This window comes from Amphiura filiformis, unplaced genomic scaffold (assembly GCF_039555335.1).
Source record: "Amphiura filiformis unplaced genomic scaffold, Afil_fr2py scaffold_28, whole genome shotgun sequence".
NCBI classification, from domain to species: domain Eukaryota; kingdom Metazoa; phylum Echinodermata; class Ophiuroidea; order Amphilepidida; family Amphiuridae; genus Amphiura; species Amphiura filiformis.
In genome coordinates, this window is record NW_027305492.1 from 1,408,645 (window position 1) to 1,430,421 (window position 21,777).

Here is a 21,777-nt window from a genome sequence, read left to right on the forward strand (position 1 = left end):
TATATGGGCCTATGGGATGCTGCTACTAGCTATCTGCACAAGGAAACCACCATTTGAAGACCTGGAATGGCACAGGGTGGTCTTTGAAGTTGGCAATGGAGCCAAGCCATCCATACCCGAAGGCTGCCCCAAAGATCTGTCAAATACCATGCAGCAATGCTGGAATAATGATCCTAAACAACGGCCTACAAGTGCATCAATTGCAAGGGGTATGTAGAGTTATTACTTGCAAATTATGCAGTGGGAAATGGAAGCGTGCAAATGAGGCTTGTGATTTTAGTTTTTAGTAATAAGCATTTATTTATAATTAATATACCCCTAGTAACAAAGGAATTGAAAAAAACTTAATTGTAAAAATAAATTTAAAAAATAAGAACAAAGAAAACCCCAAGGAGAAAAACTGCTATTGAACAATGATTCATGCATGATTGCATGTCAAGTAAAAGCAACACATTTTAGTGTTAACTGTTTTTTTAACATGATAAATATATAAATTATGCCCAAAGAGAGCCATCCTAATCCATTTAAAATGTCTAAAATGCAGCAGCTTCAAAGGGGCTCCGCCTCTGGACCACCAACAGGGTTTTGTCCCCCTGGGCCCCTGGACCCCCTGCTGTACCACTCGCTTTCGCTCACTTCACACAAATTACTCGAGACACCCTGTGTTAGACTAAACTTATCATTTTGATTACTCTTTACTACGAAATAGCACACCACACATGACAAGGAGAGTTTTTGAAAGGGGGACCGAACCACTCATGAATATTTTTTAGCTTGCACCACTTGCCTAAATTTGAAGGCAAATGCAATTCTATCGGCCATTCTGGGGGAGCTTGAGGGGATCCCCTGACTCCCCCATTGGATTAGATTGTTTTTGCAAAAATGTGAGTTAAAATTGTCATACAAATTGCCAATTGACAATCAAGTTATGGCATTATGGAAGTGCTCTAAGCAATGTTTTAAACAGACTAATTGAGTAGAGCAAAGCACACTTATCAATATGCCTTTTATTTGAAGCATGTCTGATTTACTTCAAACAAAAGGCATAATCTGTGTAGTTTGCCCTACCCAATCAATCTATTGGAAACATGCTCAGAGTATTTCCTGATTTCCAGAAATATACTCATATACCCGGGGGGCACTCCTACTTTGGAGGTGATGCGTATGTAGGGCTGTTAAGACCCCCTTTTTCAGCATCGCTGTCACCCAAAGACCCCATATTCTTTTACGAACACATGCTATGTCACCCGAAGATCCCCTATTTTTCCATTTGATCTGTCACCCAAAGACCTTTACAAGTTCAATTTGAACAGCAAATGTAGTAAATGTTTTAGACAGTGGTTCATTATCGATCCAATAGGGTGCACAATGGCTACAATGTATGTGAGCCAGTCCCTAATGCAATTAATAATAATAACAAAAATGTGAAAGAAAAATTAATGACTTAATAAATTGGAAAAAAATGAATTGATTATAGGTAAACAACACATCTTAATCTTTCACTTTCCCTAGCATTGGGTGCTTGCTGGTTATTGGAGAGAGAAATCCATCCTGAACATCATGGAAAAGAACTTGGGTGTCATCTTATTGCTTGCTGTCCAAATGGGGGCATGGTCATGTCTAACCAATTTAAACATGATCAACTCTATCTTCTTGATGGTGATGGGAAATACAAAATGGAGCTGATGTCAACTGAAACAGATCCCGACAGGAAAATTGGCAATTATGTTTTAAGTAGCATATGTGTATCACCACTAGGATACATCTTTGTTGTAAGTTCTTCGAGATTTGTCCATGTGTTTACTGCAGAAGGGAAATACCTCCACTGCTTCACACAAGCAAATACATCACTGAAGTGGAAGTGTCTTGCTATAGATAGAGAAGGTCAATTATTATTGGGCGATGGGGAGAGGAATATCATCACAATCCATACATGTCCTGATGGTAGAGTAATCAATAAGATCAAATGCTTAATAGGTTTTAGTGCAAGTATGGTTGTCAATAGCAAGAATCAAATCCTGATTCATTCCTATGCATCAGGTTCAATGTACTGTAAGGTAGTAGCAATAGATTACTCAGGTAATGAGGTGTTTAGCTTCACACCCAAGATAGATGAGTATGTGACAGATAGAAGGGTAGTACTATCACGTGGGATAGTGTGTGATGACAATGACAACATTTATGTTGCAATGAAGACATTGGTATACAACACAGGTCACATTCACAGATACAGTCCCACAGGTGAATTCCTACAATGCATAGCCAGGGGATTGTACAATCCCTTGGATCTGTCCATGACACCTGATGGTTCACTGGTGGTTGCTAATGAAACATCAATTCTAAAATACAGCCTCAAGTAAAACTACCAAACATCTCCCAATCATGTTTGTGCAAAATCCATTTCAGGCAAGGCATTAGTCAGAGAGGTGTCTTTAGGGTGTCCATGTCCATACTGTCCAAAATGGTCCAAAATACCTTATTCTACAAAATTCTATAAAAATCAGAATTTTAGAGTGTCCAAATTGAAAACAGGGCGTCCAAATGACACCTGGACACCCCTCTGGCTAATGCCTAGATTTCAGGCTAGGTGGTACAATCAGGTTCAATCATGAATGCCACATGTGCTTTTACAGGAGACATTCTGTGTATGATGCACCATTCTATAAGAATCATTGGGTGCGGACATGAGTGGCATAATGTGCCAAAACTTACATAACTACATGTAACTTAAAGCAATACTGTAAAACCTCGTCTATAAGTATATAGAATCTTTTTGATGAAAGCTTAATTATTATGCAACAGCCGTAAATATACCAATACAATAGATTGGTCTTACAATAGTACTTGTTTGTATATGCTTGTATCAGCAATATATGTGCTCAAACTCCATAATGTTATAATTTTGTCGATGGATGGCGCCTGGATTAATTTAGCTCTCATCAAAAGCACTGTATGCTTGTAGACGAGGTTTTACCGCCAGTTGATTTATAGTTGTGTGCCCTTAAGGTGCACTGAGCCTAGATGAGCTCCCTCTCAATTTTTTTTGCTTTGCACTCGTGGAAGCTACATGTGCCTGGTTGTGATTATCACATTAGATTAATCCCTAATCCATTTATTGGCGTGGTGACAGCTTGGATTTGATCCCAGTCATCTCTGAAGTCTCTCAGCTGACCTTCCTGACGAAATTGGTGGTCATCTTGAACTCTAAATGTGTGATCTTTCACAAGACTGTGAGCGACCAGTAAGCTTAAAACATTAAGCTTAAACCTGCATATTAGCTTTTATTCTGGTTCACATACACGAGTGTAAAAACAATCAGCAATGGCCACAACACATCGTGCGCCGAAGCAATGGCCTTTAACAAAGAATGAAACAATAAACTCATTTGAAAGCTGGAAACATAACCTCCAGTATACACTGTCATTAGACCCAAGCTTTTCTCCCTACTTGGTTGAAGGAGCGGTATGGGGCAAAAAGTCAAAAACTTCCCCACTTCGAGGTCTCACTGAAGATGGTGAGGACATACCGGAAGCCCAAAGGAAAACAGCAGTCCAGAAAAATGCCGCATTGGAGCTTATGCTTGGACAAATAGCCAACTATTGTCCAATTATCTCACGAAATACCATACTGAAAAACTGCACAAGCCTGAACAAGATATGGCAAGCCATCCATCTCCATTTTGGCTTCCAAACAACAGGTGGCCACTTCCTGGAGTTTGACAATATCAGCCTTGGCCCTGATGAATGCCCAGAGGACTTGTACCAGCGTCTAGTAGCATTCACCGAAGACAACCTCATGCGTCAAGGAGGCGGCATCAGTCACCATGACCAAGTCATCGATGAAGATGAGGAGATTATGCCTACACTAGAAAACTTGGTAGTGTTAATGTGGTTGCATCTTATAAACCCTGATCTGCCCTGATTAGTAAAGCAGCGGTACGGTACAGAGCTAAGATCCCGCACCTTGGCTTCTATCAAAGCCGAAAAAACTCAAGCTCTGGATTCGCTCCTGGATGAGCTGAGCTCAAACGACGCTGCTCGCAGCATGCGCACTAGTAGTCGGCGTAGACCGATGCCTAAATTCAAAGCTAAGAAATCATTTGGTTAAGCTGGTCGGCATGACCATGCGCATTTCTTAAGCGAGTGCTCGTACCTCCCTGAAAAGGACAGAAAATATCTGGCACGCGCTCGTCAGCTTAACATCCTTGATGATTGTGACAGCGACTCAGATTTAGCATACTGTGCCTTTGTTGACCAATCTGACCTTATTGCACAGCCCAATGTTCAGACAGCGCTGCGAATTCATGTTGATCAGTCTCCTTATGTAGATGCATTCCACAAGCTCCATGCTGTCCGAATCACCATTGACAGTGGATCCACTGGTAATCTCATTCGCGAGAACACTGTCCAACGATTAGGATGCCCCATTCATCAGAGTTCGCAGTCTGCCCGTCAAGCTGATGGGTCCTCCCCTTAAGGTAGTTGGTGAAACAACCCTCACATTCACTCGTGACAGACACTCCTTTGTCTTTAAAGGTCTAGTTGTTAGAGACTTTGACGAAGAAATCCTTGCAGGTATTCCCTTCATGAAATGTAATGATGTCGCAATTCGCCCTGCTAAGAACCAAATCATCTTGAAAGACGGTACAATTATCACTTATGGCGCCAACAAGAGCCCCAAATCCCAGCACACTGTTCGTCGTGCCCATATACTTTGTGGACCTTCTCAAAACACTACCATATGGCCAGGCTCATACGTTGAGGTAAATCTCCCTGCAGACATCGTTGAGTCAGATGCTACCTTTGCCATTGAGCCCCGTGTTGATACCCCGCTCGGTAGGTCCCTACCGCCAAAACAAGCCTGGCCCAAGCCTGATGTAATCACAAGTATTGCAGGCAGGGTTCGCATTCCCAACAATACTGGTATGCCACTTGTCATCAGAAAGCATGAACATCTTGGCCAGATACACACTGTTTATTCACCATCACTGACTTCTAAGCCACCACACACTGCTGCAGCAGCATCAGTCAATGTCCCAAAACCCAGTTCACCGGTTAACCACTCAGCTGCTGTTGCCCTTGACCCAGATGGTATACTTGGCACTTGTGAGCAGTCTAACTTCCGCAGTCTTCTCGACGAGTACGATGAGGTTTTTGACCCTAATTTCCCAGGTTACAATGGTGCTGTCGGCCCTTTCAAATCTGTGAATGATATGGGACCGGTCCAACCCCCCCAACGCAAAGGTCGTCTCCCATTGTATGCACAGGATAAACTCCAAGAGTTGCAATCAAAGTTTGATCAGCTTGAAAAAGCAGGCGTCTTTGCTAGACCTGAAGATGTAGGTGTGTGTGTCGAATATCTTAACCCATCCTTTCTTGTCAAGAAGCCTAATGGAGGCTTTGGTCTGGTTACTGCATTTGCTGATGTCGGTAGATATAGCAAGCCACAACCCTCTCTAATGCCCAATGTGGACTCAACATTGCGTTCAATTGCCAAATGGAAGTACTTGATTGCCACTGACTTGACTCGTGCTTTCTACCAAATCCCTTTATCCCATGAGTCCATGAAATACTGTGGTGTTGCAACTCCCTTTCGTGGGTGCGTGTGTATACACGTGTGCCATGGGTATGCCAGGTTCTGAAACAGCCCTTGAGGAACTGATGTGTCGTGTCCTTGGTGACCTCTTAGAGAAAGGTGTCGTAGCAAAACTCGCTGTTGTAGCAAAACTAGCCCCCATAGCATCGCTACACTTTCCAGCTGCTCGCCTCCAAGCAAAGTTGGTGGCATGCGGTCCTTCATCTGTGCATACAAGGTTCTGGCCCATGTCATTCAGAATTGTGCCAGTCTGGTAGCCCCATTAGATGATGCTATTGCAGGGCACCAATCAACTGAAGAGCTTACATGGTCTGATAGTCTGCATACTGCTTTTCACAAGGCTCAAGCAGCACTGTCTTCCGCTAGGGCAGTCACACTCCCCCATCCCAATGATCAGCTTTGGATCAGTACTGATGGATCCGTGAAGAAACATAGCATTGGTTCGACATTGTATATTTCCTGCAATCACAAACTCTTCCTCGCTGTGTTCTTCAGTGCTAAATTGCGTGATCGACAGCCAACATGGTTACCCTGTGAAATTGAGGCGCTGTCTATTTCTGCCTCCACCAAGCACTTCAGTCCCTATGTTATTCAGTCCAAACACAAGACATGTATCCTCACTGACAGCAAACCTTGTGTTCAGGCTCTGCCGTGGTGAGTTTTCAGCCAGTCCTCGCGTGTCCACATTCCTCTCCACTGTCAGTCATTTCCAAGCATCTGTTCGTCATCTTGCAGGATCAGCTAACACCCCCTCAGACTTTCCTAGTCGTAATGCCCCTGACTGCACTGAGCCCACTTGTCAAATATGCTCCTTTATTAAACGTGAAGAGGAAGCAACTGTCCTTCGTGTTTCCGCACATGACATTCTGTTTGGGAAAGCAAAGCTCCCCTTTGCCAGCAAAGCAGCCTGGCATGCTATTCAGCAGGAATGCCCGGATCTGCGACGAACACATTCTCATCTAGTTCAGGGCACTCCCCCTTCAAAGAAAGCTACATGTACTTCTGTCAAAGATGTGAAGCGCTATTTGCAGGTTGCATCTATCACTAGAGATGGCCTACTTGTTGTTCGACGTGATCAGCCCTTGTCCCCAAATCCCGATTGTATTGTTGTTCCCAGGCAGGTCTTAAATGGTTTTCACACTGCCCTGCACATCCAACTTGACCATCCCTCCAAACATCAGCTCAGTTTGGTGACCCAGCGTTACTTTTATGCTCTTGATATGGACAAGGCTATTGATCAAGTGACATCAACTTGTCACCAGTGTGCTTCTCTGTCCAATGCCCCTAAGGCATTGATCGAGCAGTCCTCAAGTGACCCTCCCGATGCAGTCGGCATTTCTTTTGCAGCTGATATCCTGAAGCGTAGCCGCCAGCTAGTCCTTGTGCTGCGCGAAACCTCAACGTCCTACACAGCTTCTTGCATTGTAGAGAATGAACAACATGGCACATTGCGTGATGCCCTGATTCAATTGTGCATTGAACTTTGTCCACTTGATGGCCCCCCTGCAGTAATTCCTACTGACCCAGCACCAGGGTTTGTTCGACTCGCCAATGACAAACTTCTCACACGTTACCATCTATCGGTTGAGATCGGTCGTATTAAAAATAATAACAAGAATCCTGTTGCTGAGAAAGCCATTCGTGAGCTTGAAGATGAGTTGCTCAGACAAGATCCTACAGGTGGTCCGGCTACAGCATTACAGCATTATCACTTGCCGTTGCTACTGCAGCCCTTAATACTCGCATCAGATCCCGGGGTCTTTCAGCCCGTGAGATGTGGTTTCAGCGAGACCAGTTTACCAATGAGCAAGTTCTTTTCACTGATTGTCAAATGATTCAGGCCCAGCATGCCTTGCGAAAAGTCAACCACCCACACAGTGCTCATTCAAAGGCCCCATTAGCATCTGCCTCCCCAGCAGCAGAGTTGGAGGTTGGTGATCTTGTCTACCTCTACTCAGATTGCAAGAAATCTCATACTAGAGATCACTACTTAGTCACAACTATCGAAGGCCCATGGTGCAACATCCGCAAATTTGTGGGTTCTCAGCTTCGGAATACTTCTTATCGTATCAAGAAATCTGAGTGCTTTAAGGGGGTACTACACCCCCCCTACACCCCTACCCAATTTGTGCCTATTTTTGCATTTTTCTCAAAAATTATAGCGCATTGGGGACAAGTAAGATATGTATATTATAGGGGCAACTACTGCACTGGAAATTTTATTTCAGCACAGACAACAGTTGTGGAGTTACAGTTAAAAACAAGAGCACCAATGGCGCTGTGGCTCTACGCTTTTTTTGTGGGAAAGCAATTGTTCTTGAGTCGAATGCTAACAGGTTGGTAGGTCGGTCAATTTTTTAAACCTTCAGTTTGAAAAATTCCCCACAAATATTCAATACGGTCCTTGAAACTCGATGCGGTGGTCAATCTTCCTCCTCCGCATTATTATTTTTTTTTTTTTACTATTAGTTGCAAAATCTGAAAATAATTCATTATTGTGCAAATTACTACTGAACCAGCAAGAATAATTTGTTCTGCAAAATTTTAAAATCCCCTTTTTTTTTTTTTTTTAGCTTTCAACAACTATAGAAAGCCTTGGCAACTATTAGAATTCATCTAAATTGACCTCAGACGACCCGAAATGACCTCCCAAAATTTTGCTCTAAATGGTGACCTCAGATGACCCCGAAATGACCTTCTAAAAATTTGACTTCAAATGTTGACTGTACCCACCAAGTTTCATGCCCATACGACAGTTTTTAGTAATTTGACCTCAGGTGACCCCTGGCTGACTCAAATGAGCTTCCAAAAATTTGGTTCTAAATGTTGACTGTACCCACCAAGTTTCATGCCCATACGACAGTTTTTGCTAATTTGACTTCAGATGACCCCTGGATGACCTCTGGTGACCGTGACCCACTATCCAATACAAACTTGTTCTGTGCGACCCTACAAAATTAGGCTCCAAATGTTGGCCGTGCCCACCAATGCCCATACATTTTTAGCAATTTTACCTCAGATGACCCTGGGTGACACCGGTTGACCCTGAAATGACCTTCCAAAAATTTGACTCCAAATGTTGACTGTACCCACCAAGTTTCATGCCCATATGACAGTTTTTGCTAATTTGACCTCAGATGACCCTGGATGACCTCGACCCACTAACCAATACAAACTTGTTCTGCCTGGGGTCAAGATGCACCCACCAAGTTCGAGGAACATGCGACCCCACAAAATTTGGCTCCAAATGTTGACTGTATCCAGTTTCATGTTCATACAACAGTTTTTAGTAATATGACCTCAGATGACCCCTGGGTGACCCCAAAATGACCTTCCCAAAATGTTGATTCCAAATGTTGACTGTACCCACCAAGTTTCATGTCCATACGACAGTTTTAGTAATTTGACCTCAGGTGACCCCGGATGACCTCAAAATGACCTTCCCAAAATTTGACTCCAAATGTTGACTGTACCCACCTAGTTTCATTCCCATGCGACAATTTTTAGTATCTTCCCAAAATTTGACTTTAAATGTTGACTGTACCCACCAAGTTTCATGCCCATACGAGTTTTTAGTAATTTGACCTCAGATGACCCTGGGTGACCCCGGATGACCTTCCCTAAATTTGACTCCAAATGTTGACTGTACCCACGGTTTCATGCCCCTACAACAGTTTTTGCAAATTTGACCTCAGATGACCCCTGGATGACCTCAGGTGACCTTGACCCACTAACCAATACAAACTTATGCTGGGGTCAAGATGCACCTAGTACCAGGGATCTATACGATGATTTTGTTTTTGGGTGGATCACCGCGCCGCATAGGCATTTTACACATAAAATACACATAACCCACACACAACGCAATTGAATAACAGACCGGTACTGCACAGTGCCGCTGGTTACCAGTTGTTCTCATTTATGTAATCAGCAATTGGAGCCTACAAAATGTGGTGCATTTATAGTGTACGGTACTATTATGTGATATCGGGAATTGACACAAATTTTACGGTAACAAAATCAGTCATACCCAGAAAGGATAAAATGTGTGTATGTGTGACTTGTTGTACTAAAGATGCATCCACCCACCAAGTTTGAGGAACATGCTTCCCCTACTATGCTAGTGCTCTGACGATAACACTCCGATCGCCATGCAATCTAAGTTTTGTAGGCCAGTGGGACAACGGAATCACTACGTGAACGAGCTACTACTACACTAGTCTCTGAGAGAAGAGGCAGACACAGACAAACAAACAGATTCTAGTGAATTAAATAGTGATGATCAGTTGTAGCAGCTACAAATTTCGAACGTTTGTCAGGGGTCAAACCCCTCCATTTATATTTCCCCACACTTTTTAGACAGACACCCTTTTATCAAAAATTGAACCCCCACCCTTATGCAGTGTTTGTGACCAAAGCTTACAGCATTACTTTTATCAAATTCGAAGACTGAACATCGGCGCTATCGCCGCTTTTATACAGTCACTTCCGGGTCCATTTTATCACTATCTGCGCCATCAATGCATTTCAGAATCCAAATTGATGCAGAATTTATCCTCATCTATCAAACACTCATGATTTTCTTATTCATCTGAAACATTTGCGACATAATATTGGCAAAACTGCAATCATCTTTCGAAATGATACGACTTTAGATTGTTTACAGCATTACTTTATCAAATTCGGAAGACTGAACATCGGCGTTTCATACAGTCACTTCCGGGTCCATTTTATCATTATCTGCGCCATCAATCCATTTCAGAATCCGAATTGATGCAGAATTTATCCTCATCTATCAAACACTCATGATTTTCTTATTCATCTGAAACATTTGCGACATATTAAATGTTGGCAAAACTGCATCACTGCAACTGCATCGAAAAGATACGACTTTAGATTGTTTATCATAAAGTAACACATGGGCAAATGGGCAAAAGGCTGAGATACCTGTGAGATCCTGAATACATGAATACGTCAGTCTATACTCTCTACACGGCCGCTGTGGTTCGGATCGCTCCACTTCTAGTGTGAGCGAAGCGGCCAAAGCGGCTGATGTAGAGACTGAAAATTATATTCATTCATAAAACTCACGGCGCGTCGATTCTACTACAGGTGACGTCGTATGAATTGAAAACATCAGCAAATTAATTTTTGACATTTTCTTTCCAGATTTATGAAGAAAATATGAATGTTTTTCAACAGATCATCAAATTACTTTATTATATTTTTTTTTCAATTGGTAGCGTTACCCCTACGCTTTATAATTATATATTGCTCACACGCTTTTTAGAAACCCACCCTATATTCCGCAAAATTGTAATTTTACAGATTTTCAGAATTCCCAACCCACGCTGTAGAAAGCGTGCCAGACAAACAATGATAATGAATAGCCAGATGTGACCTTCGCTGTCGAGACGTTGTTTTCAGGGTTGTCAAACCCGCGATTTGGTAACCCAATTAGGCGACTTTTGAAGATTTTCCCGGGACAATTTCCTGCCCCATAGAATACAAAGGGTAAAGAAAAAAATTGGGCGACTTTTTCGATTATTTGACCTGCGATTCGGGCTGAATTTTTTGGCAACCCTGGTTATTTAGCGTTCATTTAATTAAATTACTACGCCGCTGGTCTCTAAATATTTTGAAGTGTTGTCCCATGGTAACAAAACTCCCGAGAACTCAATAAACAATCTGGACAAAGGAATCATCCAATCACGTTTCTATCCATGTGAGATCACCGCAAAAATTCATGATAAAAGGTCACTTTCCCAAAGAAAAATAGTGCAATCCGTCAATTCCCGCCATGATCTCACAACTTAAATTACTCAGACCAAAATAATCTCTATCGCATACAGGGAACCAAGCAAAACGATAGAAATGACTTGTTTCTCATGACGACTTTTGACTTTTCTCACTTCAAAATAAGTACTTTCCCCACCCCAAATTCACTTCTAAAGGAGTGCAATCGATTGCTAAATAACTAAGCAAACCTTGGAATGTAATTTCAAAGCCAAATATCATTAACAAAAGAAACCTTAGCATAAAAAGCAAGAACGCAAGTGGCCAAAATTTGTAGCAAAAATACAGTCCTCACTGACTACAATGACTAAGGCTCACTAGCTCCGCTAAGAGCCAATGAGGGAAAACCAATATTTGATCAATAAATCAGTAACTACTTGCTTTGATTTGCTGAATTTTCAGTACAGTAGTTGCAGTCCTTGCCCCTATAATATACATATCTTACTTGTCACCAATGTGCTATAATTTTTGAGAAAAATGCAAAAATAGGCACTAAATTTGCCAGGGGTGTAGTACCCCCTGAAGGTCCAGTATTATCCTGACCAGGATTCTCGTCCCTTTCCCAAGTCGTCCCCACTCACCAAGGATTCCGAGTTTGTTGATGTGGTCCCTGAACGTACACCTCCAGAGCCTCCTTTCATACCTGGCGAGTTGTCCACACCCACTGCTTGTGACCCCCTGCCCAGGAATGCTAATCACTCGCACCTCAATTCTGAGTCAGATCCTCACGATCCCTTGCGCGATAGTGGTCATAGCTCCAGCAATACCTCCGGTTTGGTTGCACAGTCTAATCCATGTACCGGTAACAGCAGTGAGGTTAGTGAAAGTATCCCCCAAGCTAGTATGGTTGGCCCTGAAATCATGCCACCATTGCTCACACAAAGCGTTCCGCGCGCCCTCACAAGCTTCCTGAGCACCTGAAAGACTATGTGTTAAACTAAATGGACAGGTCACTGTGTACTATGACATTTTAATCCATCGCCTATGTCCTCCTATGGTCACTTCATTGAACTTTGAAATGATTTATGTATGTCATATGGAATTCTAAAAGAAAACTCTTGAACTGACGTTTACTTCATTGAACTTTGAACCATTTTACATTCATGTTGAATGTCTGTTTGTCATTGCAGACAAAAAGACTCTTGAACTGTTGATGTTATTGACTGAATTGGCACATTGCCTATTTAGAGTATTCTAACCAACAGTGTCTTCATTCACATAAGCTGTTAGATTGGTTTCTGCAAGTCAGTTGTTAGTAGTAGTTGTTTAGTAGTGTTATCCTCACTTCCTTGTGAGGAAAGTGATCTTGTTTTTTTTCTTTAAAAAAAAAGAGATAAAGAGGTAGTTACGCCAGTTGATTTATAGTTGTGTGCCCTTAAGATGCACTGAGCCTGGATGAGCTCCCTCTCTTGCTCTGCACTCGTGGAAGCTACATGTGCCTGGTTATGATTATCACATTTAGGCCTGTTATCGACTGTCGAAAGTATCGACAGTCGGAAAATTCACAGACTTCTGAGAATTCACAGAATTGTATTCACAAATTACATGACATGCACAAGACATGTCATTACAGTGATGTGAATTTACCGTAATAAATGGACAAACACATTTATGTAAATATCATGTCAGTGACATGGGCACCTTCCAACCAATTACAGCTTTGGAATATCATGACATAATGTTCATTATTGTGCAGATCACGTGGGGTAGAGCAGTAATGCCACACACACGATCTTTGTATTATTTTGTTTTGATGAATATTAGGTACATGTAAGCTTAATTGGAGGTTGGTGCAATGGGCAAGTTAAGATATTTCCCACGCTGTCAGGTTGTTGACTGTCGATACATGTCGATTGTCGGAAGTATTTTCTTCCGACATGGCGGTACACAAAATCTCTATCGGTAACACCCTTAATCACATTAGATTAATCCCTAATCCATTTATTGGCATACGGTATTGTAACATTTCCATAAGAAATAAATTTGTTTCATTTCCACAGAATGTTAGTTTTCTTCAATATCAGATATCTTACGTTTTAATTTTGACCCAATCAGATGAGGCAAAACAAAGCAAATTGCTACTTAATTCCAGCGCTTATGTCGTGTCACTCTGTCAATCATGACAGAAGTCGGTCCTTTTGCTGTGTTATGATCTTCCCATGTATACATAAAGGGTTAGTCTTTACAAACATAATCAGACTAATGAAAGGCTGACTTTAGTTTGTAGGATGTCATCAAACTTTTGATTTGTTCCCTAAATAAAAGAAAGTCATTATTGTTGGAGATTGTGTGAGAAATTATTCAATCTTTTGTACATAAAAAAAACCCATTATTGTAAGAGATACAGAAATTATTCAATCTTTGTAAATAAAACTAAAAAAATATTACTGTAAGAGATAGAGAAATTATTCAATCTTTTGTAAATAAAACAATGAAAACCATTGTTGTAAGACATAGAGGAATTATTCAATATTTTGTAAATAAAACAAAGAAAACCATTATTGCAAGAATAACGTTTTCAATCCCATCAATTGAAAACCAAATTTAACCCCTGCAGATTTAATGCTTTGGCCTGTTGGCAAGGCCTATCGTGTAATGTTGTGTACTGTTGCTAGGTCACGTGGTTGCGGTTAGCCAACCGAATGGTACACAGGCGATGTTTTGCATTCTGATTAATTCATGTTTCGTCATGCTTTGTCAGTTTCAACAAGACTAGCTTGTGTTTAAAAATTTTCTTTCCCACCCACCACTCCCTTAGCAAATTTTCATATTGAAAGCATGGCAGTAGTGGTGAGGGAAAATTTATAAAGAAAATTTTAAGTTTCTATGTTAAAGTTAGAGAAGCAATTCTAACCTATCGGTCAAAAATTAAAAAATATATATATGTGAACCGTTCTGACAAAACCAGGAACAAGTCGAATTTTTGACATTTCGTGATTTGAATAAAAATGTAAGCATGGGACAATAAGCTTCAAAATGATACCAAAATTATATACATAGCATCAATACTTTTCAAGATATGGATAATTTTGTAAATTATACCTTGATATTTTTGCCGAACTACTATTCTTAAGTAATCGGCTAATTAGTTTCCTGCTTTACATAGGATTGAATAGGGATTATCACAGTTCAACTGTCGATTATTGATTAAATAAAACTCTTTGTAATATGTACTATCAAGGATTTGAAAGTCCACTCAGTCCCAAGGTCAAAATTAAGAATTCCAATTTTTTTTTATGGGAATGTCATCTTTAAAGGACTTAACTCAAAAACATGCCTGGAGACTTGTTCCGGGTTTTGTTGGAGCTGGTCACATATATATATATTGGATTGATAGAGCAAAGATTGGGTCATGATATTCTTGGTTTAAGGTTGGTTTTGGTGCAGTCGTCTAATTCCTTTTGGGGAGCGGTAAATTGCTCGATTCATGAAATTCTTGAGATGTGCCCTTCCTTTGCTATATCAATCAAAAACTTTCTGCTAGCTGATACTTCATCGTGTAAAATTTATAACTCGGTGGAAACTCTCTTGTTGGGCTAATGTATATAGTTAAATGTTGCCTAAAATGTTATAGCTTTTCAAACAAAAATTTAAAAGAAAAGGATGAGATAGCTATTAGTTGATTTTAAAAAATACACACATGTCTAACCATGTCATTTGAAGCGAGCAATGCTAAAGCATTAGCATCAATTTAAACAAATTTAAAATCTGTTGGCAGCGATTTTCTAATTTGAAACATATATCTATTTAAGTATGGATAAGAAATGCACACAAATTAAAGTATCATGTAGACATTTTAGTATGGATCAAGTATCCAATTTAACCTGTCAGGGAATTCCCCTATATGACTACGATTCCTGGACACCATTCCACATATATATATTTATATTTTGCATGCACAAATTAATATTGTTAAAGGTTTCAGCCCATCATTTTATATTACTGGCTGTGCTCTTTGTTTGGATACGTTTGTGAAGATTATCATTCATCCAGGTAGTAAACAATATTAATATTGAACTATAATCTAGTCAACTGGACTTACTATTTTTGAGTGGGATATTATTATTTACAATCTCCCCTTTTTGTAGTTCACTGGGGATGTGATTTCAGATACATGTAGGTCATCTCAGGGGCGGTGCCAGGGTATTTTGATAGGGGGGCAAAACAATTTTGAAAATTGTTGATGCAGCGCGACAGTGCTGCCCGTCGTGCTTGTGCGACGCAGGGGGTGTCTGAGGGCCTCAGAATTTAGAAAATTTTCAAAATTAAAGCACCATTTTCACCCTTTTTAGGGTTATTTATTTATTTTCCAACCGCATATTTGTATGGATTTCAGTCACGGGCCCGTCTTTCAGCCCGCTGGTTTTAGGCATGGACCTACTCAGTTAGTAAATCCAGCACCTTTTGGCAACACAAGAAGTTAATGGTACAAATGTGCACGAAGTGAAATATGGTGGAAACGTTAAATAAAGTCACGCGAAGCGCGAAAAAAAATTGGCACTTTTTAGGCTAAAATGGCCAAATAAGAGGTTACTTTGGTCAAAAACCCACATACAGGCGTCAACATTGGGGAATGATTGTATGGACCATCTACCCTATCAAAATATTGGGTTTTTTTATACCCCACACCCCGGGTCAGATACGCCTCTGGTCGCAACGCGGTGTAGGCCTATGTTAAGTCAGTTGCATTGTATATGATATGCCGGGTTATTTTTATAAATTGGCACGATAAAATGATATGAATGGGGGTGTCTTGAGGTTGGAAATATTTCAAATTGAAAGCCGCAATCAAGAGCATAGGCGGGAGGTAGTCGCCCCTATGATCATTAAAAGCCGAAAAGGTTCACTTTGCGAGCGTTGCGAGCGAAAAAAACCCAGTTCTTTATGCTTTTTCAGTCAGAAAAGGACAAATTTAGTCCATTCGCGAGTGTAGCGAGCGAAAGTAGTTGAGAGAAAGCAAGAGAGGCCATGTGACTTTTATGGGGGAAAATGGGCCCAAAATATAAAAACCAACAACTTTAAAACCGCGTAGGTCAGCATTCCACAAGGGGCAAGATGTCCGAAGGGGGAGTTTCCTCCTTCTAACCATGGCCAGGAAGGGAATGGCTCCTTTTCTTCTTCTCCCTCCTCTCTTTTTCTCCCCTCCCTTTTCTCTCTCCTTCTCTTTCTCTTTTTCCTTCCTTTTACCTCTTTTTTGAAAAGGTCATCTGGGGTGCTATATTAAATATTCCTGATTCTCTGTTAAGAAAATATTATTCAGCTCCCTCTGTAGGGGTCACGAGGGTGGTGACTTAAGATAGGTTTCATCTAGGTCCTCTAAAATATTCTTGTTTATTTTAAAGATATTTTTAAGCCCTTTTGTAGGTTACTGGGGTGGTGACCTTTGATAGTTCATCAGGGTCCTTTGTAAATCTAAATATCGTTTTGCTAATAAGTCCAGGTTTTGGGGGCTGATTCCTTATATGCATGCTATTTTTTGTTACATGCTTATAGCAAATAAATCATATATGTCTGTTGAACGTCTGACAAAGACGATAATCGTTGGTCCCATTTTCATTATTTTGTCTGGGGTTAAATAGAAGTATTATTTAATCTTTGTAAATAAAACGAAGAAAACCATTGTAAGAGATAGAGAAATTATTCAATCTTTGTAAAAAAAAACTTTAAAAAAATATTATTGTAAAAGATAGAGATATTATTCAATATTTTGTAAATAAAATAGAGAAAATCATTATTGTAAGAGATAGACAAAGTATTCAATAATTTGTAAATAAAACAAAGAAAAGCATTATTGTAAGAGATAGACAAAGTATTCAATCTTTTTGTAAATAAAGGAAACCCATAATTGAAGAGCTTTGTTTCAAAACCCCCTACATCCACTTGCCCAATTTTGAGAACACATCAAAAAAGTTTTTGGTGGGATTCTCATCCTACCCAAGCATCCCGCCAAAAACTGCTTTTGTTGCAAATCCCCATATATCAGTGATTTTTTTGTGTTCTCAAAAATGGGCAAGTGGATGTAAGGGGTTTTGAAACAAAACTCTTCAATTGTTGGAGAAAGGGAGCATATATTACATTTAAATGTAATAGCCTAAGAATATATTCAATTGTAAATCAAGGGCTCAGCGCAACACTGCCTCATCTCCATTGTTGGTGAAATGACATTTTGGTATCACAATTATCAGAAACAAATTCAGTAAAACAAAGCCTCGTGTCCATATCAAACCCTTTTCAGAGTTTAAACCAGTATAACAAACCCTCATCAACCACCACACACCGACATCGCCTGGCTAATAATTACTTTCTCTGCAGAGATACTAAAATCAATACCCGGGATCGATACACGTGAATGTCCTATGCACAAGTTTGATATGAGACGAAAATCTTTGGATACCGGGGTAGAAAATGATGAATATCTCCCGTAAATGTTTTCGTATAAAGAAACCAGATCTGGTTCCTTGCACTTGAATATATATTTTGAACAGATATGATAGTTGTTAGCTTGCGTCTTGAGAAAGAACCGTGTGTCTTGAGTCAAAAACTGACAATAATTCCGGGCAATAATTCTGATTTATATGTGCCGAATTATATAGCGCCGTGTATAGGCCAATCGTTGAGGTAGTCTAAAAGAATATGACCTATGGCGTACAATGCACGACAGGCACACAGCGAGGTCAGTCACCGGGCTATTGTCAGTAGCCTTAGTCAGATGTCCTTCGGCCCATTATGCGACTCAAAATTATTAAACAGGTCGATACAAAATGGCCATGCGTGGCGGTGGATTCAACCTACCATGGCGATTTCTGCCATGAAGATATCGGGGATGACACTGTGCACCAGTTATATACATGAAGTATCGATCGTCTTTTTCTCAAAATGGCTAAATAGAGCTGACGCAGTGTTGCACCGAGTCTTAATTTGATATTTATATCTTTTTCATATGACAGCATTCAAGCTTTGACTTACGTTTGGCGGACACGCGTGTGAAAAAAATATTTAGGGGTGAAAACAGTCAAAATTCTTGATTACTTAAATGTTTCTAGGGGTAAAATGTCACATATTTTCAGATTTTGGCACTTAAAACCCCTTATTTTTCACTGATTTTGAGAAAAATTCATTTTTGGTCCAATTTTGGCGAAAATGGCCATTTTGGGGTGACAAAATTTTGACTTGCTAATTTCCTGTGAGTATATGAACATGAAAACTACTGAGTAGTGCCTAATTTTTTATGCTAATTATGTGACAAGGGTACATTTGTGATATTCAAATCATTAAATGGGATAAATCTATTTCTTTATTTTTGTAACAGGGTTAGAAAGTTGGGGGTCAGGGTGACAATTGGTTTGGGAATAACTCCTCAATGGTATGAGCTATTGAGATACTTTTTATGTCTTCTTGTTCAGTATTTCAATAGCTAAATAGTGATATAAAACTTGACTCAGTTAAATGTACTGACAAAAATTAAAGTAGTAATATGTTACCCCTACCCCTAACATTTTGGCGGGTGTGAAAAAAATAAAGGCCTTCGCAAAAAAAAAATAAGTCCTTCAAAACTGTGAGGTTTAAGGCTAAACAAATATAAACTTGCTATAGCCAAGACCTCCCTCTAGAGCAAGTTTATATTTGTTTAGCCCTGAGAGTCCCAGTTTTGAAGGACTTATTTTTTTTGCGACAATTTTCGCTCAAATTTGAGGACTTCGGGCAGAAATATGCCTGTACTGTGCTATGGGGAAAATTTTCAAGTTGACAATTATGCATTTTTTATGTCAGATTCAGTTTCTACACAAAATTTCACCCTAGAAAATGTTCCTATAAGTAGGATATCTTTCACTTTAAGTTCCCACCATTCTGGCCACCAAACGTAAGTCAAAGCTTGAACGCTGTCATATATAAAAGAAATCTATTATTATTGGAAGTAAGATAGAATGTGATTCGATCTACATGTAGTCCACTCGGGCTAATGTCAGCAAATACAAAACTGAGATATAGCCAGAAAATAGGTTAAAGTTATAGTTTGCCATAGTTTGGCTATGAACATGTAAAAATGTTGTAAATTTGCAACCAAATGTGGGGGTTGGAGTGATAGAAAGGGAATTTGTTAGTTCATATAAACCTGATAATAACTCAATTTTGAAAAAATATGACTTGAGCCTGATGCAAGGCTCCCGCTAGCGATGCACAACTGTAAAACCTGGTCGGGAAATGTGCGCCCACAAAATTTTTCATCCGTACATGTATGTTAATGTGTTGGGCAACAGGGAATACAATTTTACAAAGCCCCCGATTGCCGGTATTGCATCGCATTACATCGCAGTTCGATGCAAATATTTGATGCAAATTTCAGATTCCTGATAAGATTTTAAAGATTTATGTTTAATATTATTGTCAATAACAAATTATGTGAATGCAAACTTGCTGACAATGTACGATAGTTTAGAAAGTTGTATTTTTGCTCTTGTGTTTTTGCAAAAGCTTATCACGTCTCGCGCGCTGCCGTAAAAATTTTCATTAATTGCCTGGTTGACTGGTGACCCGGAAATGTTGCAAAATGGGAGTGGTTAAATGTGAAAGGTCAATAACTCATTTACTGATTGGTCCATTGGTTATGAATATTAATTAAGCTTTATTAGGAGAATTAGGAGTGATCAGTCAACGTAATTTTCACGATTTTTATGATGATGAAGTTGGTAAGCTTATAATCACTCATTTTTGGGCTGAATCAACTTGCGTCCGACTGACGCAATGGGTTGATGAAAGTTGTTGAACATTGCGTCCAGCAATACAAAAATGCGTCTGGACGCAAGAATTCGCGTCCAGCGGGAGCCTTGAGCCTGAGTGTTCAACTGAATCAGGTCACATATGTTACATGAAAGTCAGGGGATGATTAAAGAACTTTCCATAATCCAAATTGCAAAGTCTTGCCACTTGAATTAACAAATCTCTTTGAATTCTATCAAAAATATGTTGTTTGGAAACAATAGAATAATATGCACTGCTTATATAGCTTTTTGATGAAAACCAGTGTATATATGTCTAATATCTAGTGAAACTAATTATCAATTTTATGTCAATTGTCAACAAACACTTGTTAGAAGTTAAACATGACTGGGTATAGCATGGATGATGGAAATAGATTAGTGAATAATTGTTGCATTGAATATTCAAATAAAAATTATGAACCAGACCTGATATAGATATTTCACAGACTATCTATGGTTCACATTAATAATTCTTATGGACTTAGTGAAATTGTAGTTTAAACTGTAAAATTTCAAATTTCAACCACGCAACCCACAAGGCAACCCAATGCAGTGCACATGTGACCTTGGCTTATTTGCTCACTGCATTGATGAGCTGGCTTCATATTTTACCCTATGAGTGTTGGGAAGTACTTCAGTCATCCTCTGAATTGAAATGAAAGATACTAATTGGTTTAAATATGTCGTATATTGCAAAACAACAGTGTTTAGAACATATTTTGTCAATCTTATTGATAGGCTTCAGAAGAGGCTTAAAGGCATTCCTACAATGCACTATGATTGGGAAATTTGATCAATATAACCTAATTTTAAAGGCAAAGTCCCCATTGCCACACACACAAAATGGTTATTTTAAAACTGCAGCCAACGAGCTAATAGTTGAGACTTATGACTGATATTTGATTTTCTTACAGGAAACATTCATATTGTCCCACTGCATTAATTTTATTCATAAGTCTCAATGTTTTTAATGTTAAATAATAGGATGAAAACACCAGATATTTGCACACAATCCCAATGCAAGGTATGATCAACTGTACCACATGTGAACAAAAGCCAGACATACAAGGTCAGAAACCCCATTGGGTTGTGGGAATGTCTTTAAACATCCTCTGGATAGGCTTCAAACTTAATTGCTAGACAGTGCCCATTATAATTCCCGGATGTGTGAAACAGTAAATTTGATGACATGATCTGTGAACAAGTGTCGCCTACTTTTGCACTCTCTATTTTGACTGTTGTGCATGAACTGTTTATAAATGTTATTTTTCTGACAATATCATATTCATTAAAGTCATGCAACACTCAGACACACTGTATAAAATTGTGTAAGAATGCATATATATTCAGATTTTTATGTAAATAAATTATCTCAGTGTTATTTGTCATGATAATACTTTTTGTCTTATCAAGTGAAACAAATGCTCCATATAAGAGCCTATACATGAAGTCTGTTAGTCCAAAGTGCTCTGACATAAAAAAAAGAGAAAAAAAGAAAGATGTTTCACAAGTTTTCACACAGCTAAACATGTGTGTGTCCCCTGTCATTGACTACGTTTAAACATTATTTGAAGAAATTCCTTCTTGTGTGTGGAGCACCACAGTTGATTTCCAGACAGTACTAGCG

The 21,777-nt window shown here is 39.6% G+C and overlaps 1 protein-coding gene across 1 annotated transcript in view; it reads right to left on the reverse strand.

The window, feature by feature from the left end:
• LOC140143803 (poly(A)-specific ribonuclease PNLDC1-like) overlaps window positions 1-21,777 on the reverse strand; it is a 173,262-nt gene that overhangs the window by 137,694 nt on the left and 13,791 nt on the right. The window lies entirely within an intron of this gene.